The 9,948-nt window shown below is 45.8% G+C and overlaps 1 protein-coding gene across 2 annotated transcripts in view; it reads left to right on the forward strand.

The window, feature by feature from the left end:
* The first annotated feature begins 4,366 nt into the window (after positions 1-4,366).
* Positions 4,367-9,948, forward strand: part of LOC141737877 (interferon-induced GTP-binding protein Mx-like) — a 25,816-nt gene continuing 20,234 nt past the window's right edge. For both annotated transcript variants that reach the window (XM_074572866.1, XM_074572867.1), the window contains exon 1: positions 4,367-4,447. The gene's annotated coding sequence lies outside the window, so the exon portion shown is untranslated. The remainder of the gene's footprint in view (positions 4,448-9,948) is intronic.

Genomic DNA, 9,948 nt, shown 5'->3' on the forward strand with positions numbered 1-9,948 from the left:
ATCCAGTCCAACTCCCCTGCTAGAGCAGGATTGCCTAAAGCACATCCCTCAGGGCTGCATCCAGGCGGGTCTTGAAAATCTCCAGAGAAGGCGACTCCACAACCTCCCTGGGCAGCCTGTTCCAGTGCTCTGTCACCCTCACTGTAAAGAAGTTTTTCCGTGTATTTGAACGGAACTTCCTATGTTCTAGCTTGTGCCCATTGCCCCTTGTCCTGTCGCTGGGAACCATTGAAAAGAGCCTGGCTCCGTCCTCCTTAAACCCACTCTTTAGATACTTGTAAACGAAAATGGGCCAGGAGCACAGCAAGTTCAGGTCCTGATGGGCTTCCCTGTCACAAAACCCATGTCCACATACAGCTCCAGCTGATGCTGCTGAGTGCCCTTCCCTTGACAATTTATGTTTCTCTTCCCAGGTCAAGCAATTTTTAAGCTGTTTAAGGATTTGGTTTTCCTTTCCGTTTTATACCAGTTTGGATATTTTTCTTCAATTTTTCCTTTTTCCACTTATTTTTTGGTAGCTTCTGTTTGCTGGGGTTATTTCATTTATTTTGGCAGGATGTTTTATTGTGCATCATTTTTTGGGGTGTGTTCTTTTTCCTAGTAGTTGTTTGTAGGATTTGTTTCTTTACTGCTGGCTTAATTTTTGTCCTGGCTTGTTTGTGGGACTTCTGTTTATTTATTTAGGGAGAGATTGTTTTTGTAGGGATTTTTGGCTTTCTTTTTTTTTTTGTCAGTGTTTTTCTTAACAGTTGTCTGAGGATGTTAATGTATTTGGAGTTTTTTTGAAGGTTCTTATCCACTCAGCAAGGACAGGTGCAAAATCCTGTTCCTGGGGCAGAATAAACCCCTGCAGTGACATGAACTGGTGACTGGCTGGCTGGGGAGCACCTCTCCTGGAAAGGACCCTGGAGGTCGTGGTGGACATTGGCATCATAGAATAGCTTAGGTTGGAAGGGACCTTAAAGATTATCTGGTTCCAACCCCCCTGCCATGGGCAGGGACACTTCCCACTAGACCAGCCACATCCATCCTGGCCTTGAACATTTCCAGGGATGGGGCATCCACAGCTTCTCTGGGCAACCTGTTCCAGTGTCTCACAACCCTCACAGTGAAGTCTGTCTTCCTAATATCTGATCTAAATCTACCTCTTCCACATGAGCCAGCAGCACGTCCTGGCAGCAATGAAAGCTGGCAGCACCCTGTGCCTTGTGGACAGGAGCAGGTGGGAGATGGAGGGGTGGGACCTGGACAAGCTAGAGAGGTGGGCCTGAGCAAACCTTATGAAGTCCAACAAGCCCAAGTGCAAGGTCCTACACTTGGGTCGGGACAACCCTCACTATCTATACGGGCTGGGGGACAATGTGTCAGAGAGCAACCCTGTGGAAAAGGATTTGGGGGTACTCATGGATGAAAAGCTGGACGTGAGCCAACAATGTGTGCTTGCAACCTAGAAGGCCAATCGCATCCTGGGCTGCATCAAATGAATTGTGGCCAGCAGATCCAGAGGGGTGATTCTGCCCCTCTACTCTGCTCTTGTGAGACCCCACCTGGAGTACTGTGTCCAGCTCTGGAGCCCTCAGCACAAGAAGGACATGGACCTGTTGGAGCAGGTCCAGAGAATGGCCACAAAGATGACCCGAGGGCTGGAGCACCTCTCCTCTGAAAACAGGCTGAGAGAGTTGGGGTTGTTCAGCCTGGAGAAAAGAAGGCTCCGGGGAGACCTTATAGCAGCCTTCCAGTACCTGAAGGGGGCCTACAGGAAAGCTGAGGAGGGGCTGTTTGCAAGGGCATGTAGCGATAGGATGAGGGGCGATGGTTTAAAACTAGAGCAGGGTAGGTTTAGATTGGACCTTAGCATGAAGTTCTTTACTGTGACGGTGGTGAGACACTGGAACAGGTTGCCCAGAGAGGTGGTGGAGGCCCCATCCCTGGAGACATTGAAGGCCAGGCTTGATGAGGCTCTGAGCAACCTGATCTAGTTGAAGATGTCCCTGCCTACTGCAGGGGGGTTCAACTAGATGACCTTTAAACGTCCCTTCCAACCCAACACATTCTGTGATTCTATGATTCTATGACTGTCGCCCTCTGCTTGGCACTTGTTAGACCTCATCTAGACATGGCCTCCTGGTTAGAGGTCCCAGTATGGGAAAGACATGGCCAGAACGGCAAGTTTGAGGGAGGTCGGGGCAGAAGCAGTGGCCCCATGGTTTGCTCAACCCAAGGAAGGGGTGGCTGGGAGGGGTGGATTTGTAGCACCCTCCAGCACCTATGTCTGAGAGAATGGCGCTGGGCCCTTTGCAGAAATGCACAGTGGGGGAATGAGAGACAGGGGGCATACACGGAAACTGTGGGGATATATCCGGATGGATATAAAGAAGAAAAAGAAAATCACCCAAAGGCTATTTAATCATTTAAATGAATTTCCCAGTGAGGCTGTGGAATGTCTATCCTTGGGGCTTTCAAGACTCAATGAGACAACACGTGTGAATCACTTTTTGAGTTATAAGGTTTGTCTAGATGATATCTGCCACCCCCTTCCTGCCTGAATAATTTTATGATTAAGGATTTTACCTAATGATTTGTCACATAGTGATCCTGCCAACTAGTGGATTTACATTGCATTTTGATATTCCTTTTTTAAAGTATAATCTGAATTTGCTTTGACAAATGCTTGGCCTTTCATCTTTTACATTGTGTCCCATTTTTCTGTTAATTAAAATTATTTCAAAACATACTCTACACTTCTGAGATTTAAACAAAATTCTACTTAATCTGTTTTTAAACATCTTTTATTGTGTTGTCTTAATCTGTAGAGCTGTATTGTCAATGAAATGCTGTTATAAGTCATTACATAAACATTAAAACTGTTTTCAATGCATTACACTAAAATATTTCCCAGTAACGGGGTAAAGATTTTATTTTGCTGATTCAGGAGAAAATAAGAGAGCCAAAATCTTGACACTCGGAAAAAGGAGAACCTTGATTGCTCTCATCACAGAAAGTTGAGACTGCCCAGAGCTTCTCTTTTTCTTTGAAACATAGTCCTGTGATTAAACAAAACCCCATAACCAAATCAATCACATAACAAAGGCACTGCTGAAAATTAATAAGCCAATCGACAGTAGGACTTAGAAGCCCATCAGATAGGTCTCCTGTATGCTTGCAAGCAAGAAGAGGGATGGTGGCAGAGGCCAGGAGAGCTTGCAGCTGGGGTCCCCTGCCATGGCCCGTGCCGAGTGGCCGTGCTGCCTGTGCAGCGCTGGCTCGGTGTCACTGCCTGCCACCTGCCTGCAGCCACAGCTCAGAAACAAGCCCTCTGAGTCACTGCTGGATGAGGAAGTAGGAGGAAGGGCTGGCTGTAATGAACTCTGGGCCTGCTGTTCAGTCGGGCCCATGGACTAGAGTAACCGTCCAAAACCACCAGAAACTGAGAGCAGCTGATTGAGGCAACGGTCAAAACCAGCAGGAGTGAGAAATAAGGGCTGATCTTGCATCATACTTGCAGAGCCCCCAAATGGACAAAGAAAACTGATTTTGCTTAACAGCTTACAGCCTATAAAAACACGAAAAATCAGGGCAGGACAGCAAAGGCAGCAGAAGAGGGAGCATCCTGGTCCAGTAACGTCGAGAAAACAGCAAAAGGACCAGAGGAGGAGCTCGAGACCTCAACTGCCCCCAAGCAGTGCACAAAGCTGATAAATCCCACCGTGTGTCTCTTTGCTTGCTTGTCGGCCATCTCCAGCAGCCTCAGCCATACCCTGCAGCCTCCGAGAGCAAAGGCGCAGCCCAGGTGCACGGTGTCACAGCTTGTCACAGTGGCTGGGCTGGGAAGTCTCGCTGTGAGGTGGAAAAAATACTCCCTCTCCGGCGGAGGGGGCCCTCACCCAGTTGCTTTTGTCATGAGGGGTGAGGAGGCTGAAAGGGTACCCTGGATGGAGCGGGACCAGCATCCCCAGCAAGCAGCCCGGGTTGGGGCAGGGCACGGCAACTCACCCCATCTCTGCCGAATCTGGCCAGTTTCACCCCACATGCAAGTGAGCCGACTCAGTGAGCTGACTTTTGGGGGGAGAAAAATGGGGGGGGGGGGGGGTTGTTGCTTATGGACAATCTCTCCAAGTTCCTCTCCATTTGGCCCCATCACCCCCCTGCGCAGTACAGCCGAGAGAGGTGACGGCCAGCTGTGCCTGTGAGGAGTTTCGTTTCTGTCATCAGTGAAACAACAGGAGGAAAGTTGGCTGGCGTATAAGGAAACGACAGGAAAAAAAATCCCAATGCATTGTGTTATTGCTTCCAGGGCTATCATGAATCTAGTCCTGTTTCATCTCAGGACTGCTTTCGTTTCTCCTGATTTCTGTCACAGTGTGTAGGTGGAGCCTGCAAATAAAAAAGCACCGGGAGAAGCTGAAAAAAAAGTTACTCCTTCTCCTTGCTACAGGACACTACACAGGTAGAATTTTCTCTTTTCCTTCTTCTAAAAATAATCATGCAATTTTTTACTGTTATCTTAATTCCTTTTAATAGTTCCATGTGAGAAGGCTGCATAAGTGTCTAAAGTAAATACAGTTAAATAAGGTTTCCAGGAGTAGGGTCTGTTGTTTTCTGGGATGGGGAAAAAGAGAAGACATTTGTATTATTTCGTCTTTAAAGGGAGATGACTGAGAGATGGCATTTAAATTGGAACACATTTTTTTAAAATACGTACTGTGTGGGGGCAGTGTTCAGTAACACAGTCTAGCTGGCAGTATTCATTTGTAGCATCATATGCTTTGCGTTGCTTCGTTTCTCTTCTGAGAAGACAGCTAGAATTAATAAACCTACAACCCAGAGACCGTGGAGATTACCCAAATATCCTGAAGTCACAGGATATGTCAGACAGAAGTCCGTGTGGTCCCCTGGCTGGACACGGTGAATAAATGCAAGAGCTGCGTGGATTCAGCGTCGCAGCTTTGCGCTTTGGGTTTGATAGGGGATTTTGTTATTACCCCTTGAGAGGCAAAGCCAGGATCATTAGAGGAAAACGAGGCAAGGTTGGGGGGCTTCCTGCAGATGTGGTTGTGTAGTGTTGTGCCGGGCGGTGGAGATGGACTTGCCGTCACACAGGCAGGCAAACATCTAAAGGTAAGGTTCAAGGAAACCAATATTGTCCCAGTAATGGAGGCAGGGGCAGCTCAGGTGAGGTGTTTGTTATCAGACTTTCATTATCATCACGTCATCCAGGTGTCAGGTTTTGCGGGTGGATTCTGGCCAGTTTCAGGAAGGCGCTTAAAAACTGCAGCTCTTTTTGTCCTCTCCTCCTTTCTCTCTTTCGTCTGATGTTGTCAAGGCTCAGCACACAACGACATCGCTATGCCCGCAGTGCATGGTGAAGGGTTGCGCAGACCTACCCAACCTTTTTCAGGTTCAGGTGGAGAACAGCCAGGTAGTCCCAGAAATCCACGCATGCTGATTGACTCTGCTGCTCACTGTAGGTACCTTTGTTAGCCTGTGTATCTGTGTGTGCACGCTGTGGTCTGCACTGTAGACCCAGCTAAAAACTGTTCTAGGTATGCGGTCAGATATAGCCCTTGCACTAAAACATTTCAAAGTTGTCACTTTTTTTTGTCAGACTCCTTAAGTCTCAGTTTCCCAGATGTCACGATTTTATCTTCCAAGATCTTCCTTTTTGTTTTGTTTTTTCCTGGTGGCCTTACTATTTTTGCATTTCTTCTGATTCATTATAAGGACTCTAAAGCTTCCTGTGTAACCTCTTTCTGAAGGAAATACATCCACATTTAGGGGGCCATGTGCTAAAACCAGTACATGAATAACTCTGAAGGCAGCCCAATGAATAATAATAATGTAAAGGGGTCAGAAATTTGTTCCTGGGTAATATTTACATTAAATTAAAAATTCGTAGGAAGCATTCGTTCCACTAAATTGAAAGGCATGTAGAGAGTGGGAGAGGTAATAGAAGGGATTATTGCTAGGGACATTGTTATCAGTAAATTATTTCCTGTAGCAATAGAAAATCATAAACTAATCTGGTGGCCAGTGAATGTGGAATGTATGTTTGTTGCAGATAAAGCACCGAGTCCTCATTCAAGAAAGAAAAATCTTAGAAATCATTAATAGAAAGAGAAAAAAGTTCATACTGAAATATTAAAGAAAGGGGACGTGCAGAAAGATGAAGGAATAGTAAAATGAATACTTAAAAATAAATTAAAGTAGTTCGGTCATCTTTTATTGCTGGACAAAATTGAGAAGTTTCCTCATAGTAATTTATTTTTTATTTTGATAAAAGGAGACAGGAATATCTATTAAAAATTTTATATTGCTTTATAAAAAAGGAAGACTGAATAGCAAGTGTAGAATTAATCTGGTTTTTTCTAAACTTGTTTTACACATTGAAAGTATAACTTACATTGTGCATCCTACTTTGACATCTGCTGAAATTAGAAAACCCATAAACTTAGTTCCACCAAAAAATTAAAAGAACAGGAAGTTATTTCAAGCAAAATGTGTTTCCCCTAATTCATTTTCCCAAGTGTTTGAGTTAAATAGATCTTGCTTTTGACAGGGGGAGGTTAAAAAAAATCTAGCTTTGAAAAAATACTATTGGGGTTTTTTTCTTTAAATCATTCTCTCTAGAAATCACTTTCCCTGGAAAATGTCACATCAAAAGCCTCCAGTTTCTTCAATCACCCATAGAAAATATCTCAACAAAACTTTTACATAAAGAAAAGCTGAACAAGAAATTAAAAAGTCTCCCAGTTCTGCTTTTTCTAACATCATGTCAAGCAAAGTCTGCTTTTTGGAGAGGGTTTTAAGCTATAAAGGGAAGGATTAAGATACTGTGCTTCTAAAATAGGTGTAACACTTGCCTCTGACAAATGTTTCCATTGCGAGAAAGGCAAGATGGCCACATAGCACACTATGGCTTGGTGTGTCCTACTCTCATTGCTGGTGGCCCACCCATGTATTCCTAGAGAATCAAGGAGGGAGGTCAGCAGAACTGCCACCTTGAACTTCTGGAGGGCAGATTTTGGTCTTTTCAGGAGCCTGCTTGACAGGGTCCCTTGGAATGCAGTCCCAAAGGGTAAAGAAATCCGGGAAGGCTGGATGTTTTTCAAGAAGGAACTCTTAAAGGCACAGGAGCAGGCCATCCCCATGTGCCGAAAAATGAGCCCTCAGGAAAAAGACCAGCCTGGGTGAACAGAGAGATATGGATACAACTCAGGGAAAAAAGGAGTTTATGACCTTTGGAAGAAGGGCTAGGCCATTCAGGAAGACTACAAAGATGTTGTAAGGCTATGTAGGGAGAAAATTAGAAGGGCCAAAGCCCAACTAGAACTTAACCTGGCTTTGGATGTTAAGGACAATAAAAAAAAGTTTCTATAAATACATTAGTAATAAAATGAGGACCAAAGAGAATCTCCATCCTTTATTAGATGGGGGCAGTAACATGGTAACAAAGGATGAGGAAAAGGCTGAGGTACTTAATGCCTCCTTTGCCTCAGTCTTTAGTAGTAGGACCAGTTGTTCCCTGAGTAGCCAGACCCCTGAGCTAGTAGATAGGGGCAGGGAGCAGAATGAAGCCCCCGTAATCCAAGGGGAAATGGTGAGGGACCTGCTACAACACCTAGACATTTCACAAGTCTATAGACCCAATGGGATACACCTGAGGGTACTGAGGGAGCTGGCAGAAGTGCTCAGCAAGCCACTTTCCATCATGTATCAGCAGTCCTGGGTAACCGGGGAGGTCCCAGTTGACTGGCAGCTAACAAATGTGATGCCCATCCACAAGAAGGGCTGGAAGGATGATCTGGGGAACTACAGACCTGTCAGTCTGACTTCGGTGCCTGGGAAGGTCATGGAACAGATCATCATGAATGCCATTATGCAGCACATGAAGGACAACCGGACAACCAGGCAACCAGGCTCAGTCAGCATTGGTTCATGAAAGGCACATCCTGCTTGACTAACCTGATCTCTTTCTATGACAAGGTGACCCCCTTGGTGAATGAGGGAAAGGCTGTGAATGTTGTTTACCTGGACTTAAGTAAAGCATTTGACACGGTTCCATAGCATTCTCCTGGAGAAACTAGCTGCCCATAGGTTGGGTGGGAGTACTCTCCACTGGATAAAAAAATGGCTGGAGGGCTGGGCCCAGAGACTGGTGATTAGAGTTAAATCCAGCTGGTGGCCCATCACGAGTGGTGTTCACCAGGGCTCAGTATTGGGGCCAGTTCTGTTTAATATCTTTATCAATGATCTGGACAAGGGGATCAAGTGCACCCTCAGTAAATTTGCAGATGACACCAAGTTAGGTGGGAGTGTCGACCTGCTTGAATGTAGAAAGGCTCTGCAGAGGCATGTGGACAAGTTGGATCGATGGGCCAAGGCCAATGGTGTGAGGTTCAACAAGGCCAAGTGCCGGGTCCTGCCCTTGGGTCACAACAACCCCATGCAGCGCTACAGGCTTGGGGAAGAGTGTCTGGAAAGCTGCCCAGCAGAAAAGGACCTGGGGGTGCTGGTTGACTGCCAAGTGAATATGAGCCAGCAGTGGGCCCAGGTGGCCAAGAAGGCCAACAGCATCTTGGCCTGTTTCAGTACTAGGACAGCAGGACTAAGTGATCGTCTCCCTGTACTTGGCACCAGTGAGGCTGCAGCTTGAATACTGCATTCAGTTTTGGGCCCCTCACTAGAGGAGGGACATGGAGGTACTGGAGCATGTCCAGAGAAGGGCAACAAAACTGGTGAGGGGTCTAGAGCACAAATCTTATGAGAAGTGGCTGAGGGAACTGGGATTGTTTAGCCTAGAGAAAAGGATGCTGAGGAAAGTGGTGGAATCGTCATCCCTGGAGGGGTAGACATGGTGCTTAGCGACATGGTTTAGCGATGGTTTTTGTCAGTGTCAGGTTGATGGTTGGACTTGATGATCTGAAAGGTCCCTTCTGTCATGTCCCACTCTCAGTAAAGAAGGGGGGTAAATGACTTCAGATTCATAAATTCTCAATGACTAAGGTGAGATAAATTTATTAGCTTCCCAAAATGGTTAGTATAGGTCTTAACGAGTCCACGATAATTGGTTAGCTATATAACAAATTATGGCAAATGGTGAGGTATGCATTGTGTTACTTAACAACAGGTATAGGACAACTTATGGCAAGCGGTACTTAAGGTCGTACTTAAGGTCGTTAATTAACAACTCTGTTACTTAACAATCCTAAGAGAAAAGACAAACTGAGGGACAGAGAAAGGAAAAGACAGAGAAAAAGACAGAGATAAAGAGATCACTGGTCCTGGTTCCAGCGTCTTTTTCAGGGAATCTTCCCAGGCATGATCTTCTTCTTTCTTGGAAAAGTCTTCCCAGGGATGGTTGTCTTTCTTGGGAAGAATCTTCCCAGGCGCAATCTTCTTTCTTGGAAAGAATCTTGCCAGGCAGTATCTTCTTCTATTGTTTCCTCTTTGTTCCCCCCTAGGGGCACTTATTTTCCCCTTTTATATTTGCTGCATTAGCATGGTCCACCCCCTTTGCTGAGGACAGCCTCATCTCAGGTTTCTCCCTTCTCCCAGGTGATGTGTAGCATGATATGGGTGGAGAGACGAGTGCCATAGTCATACATGTTTAGCATGATCTCTATAATCTTCATTAGCATATGCAGGGGTGTGCGCTTTCATATGCATATGAAGCAAAGGTCACTCATCAGACGCAATGGCCTTGAGAACTGAGAACTAGCAAGCTCACCGCACAAGTGGCAGAACTATCCTGTCTTCACAAGACAGTGCTCCCACACTTTCAGGCACCAGAAATGTTGGCCTTATCAGTCCTTTGAGGGCCAGGCCTGCATTATTTATTTCCTTGTGAGTGTTTGAGAGGCGTTCCATTGAAGGCTTGGAGGGCCTTCTGCCCCTTGTCAGGGAATTTACAGTCCGTCCCTTACAACTTCCAATCTAGACAATTCTATG

This window comes from Larus michahellis, chromosome 1, assembly GCF_964199755.1.
Source record: "Larus michahellis chromosome 1, bLarMic1.1, whole genome shotgun sequence".
Classification (NCBI taxonomy): Eukaryota; Metazoa; Chordata; class Aves; order Charadriiformes; family Laridae; genus Larus; species Larus michahellis.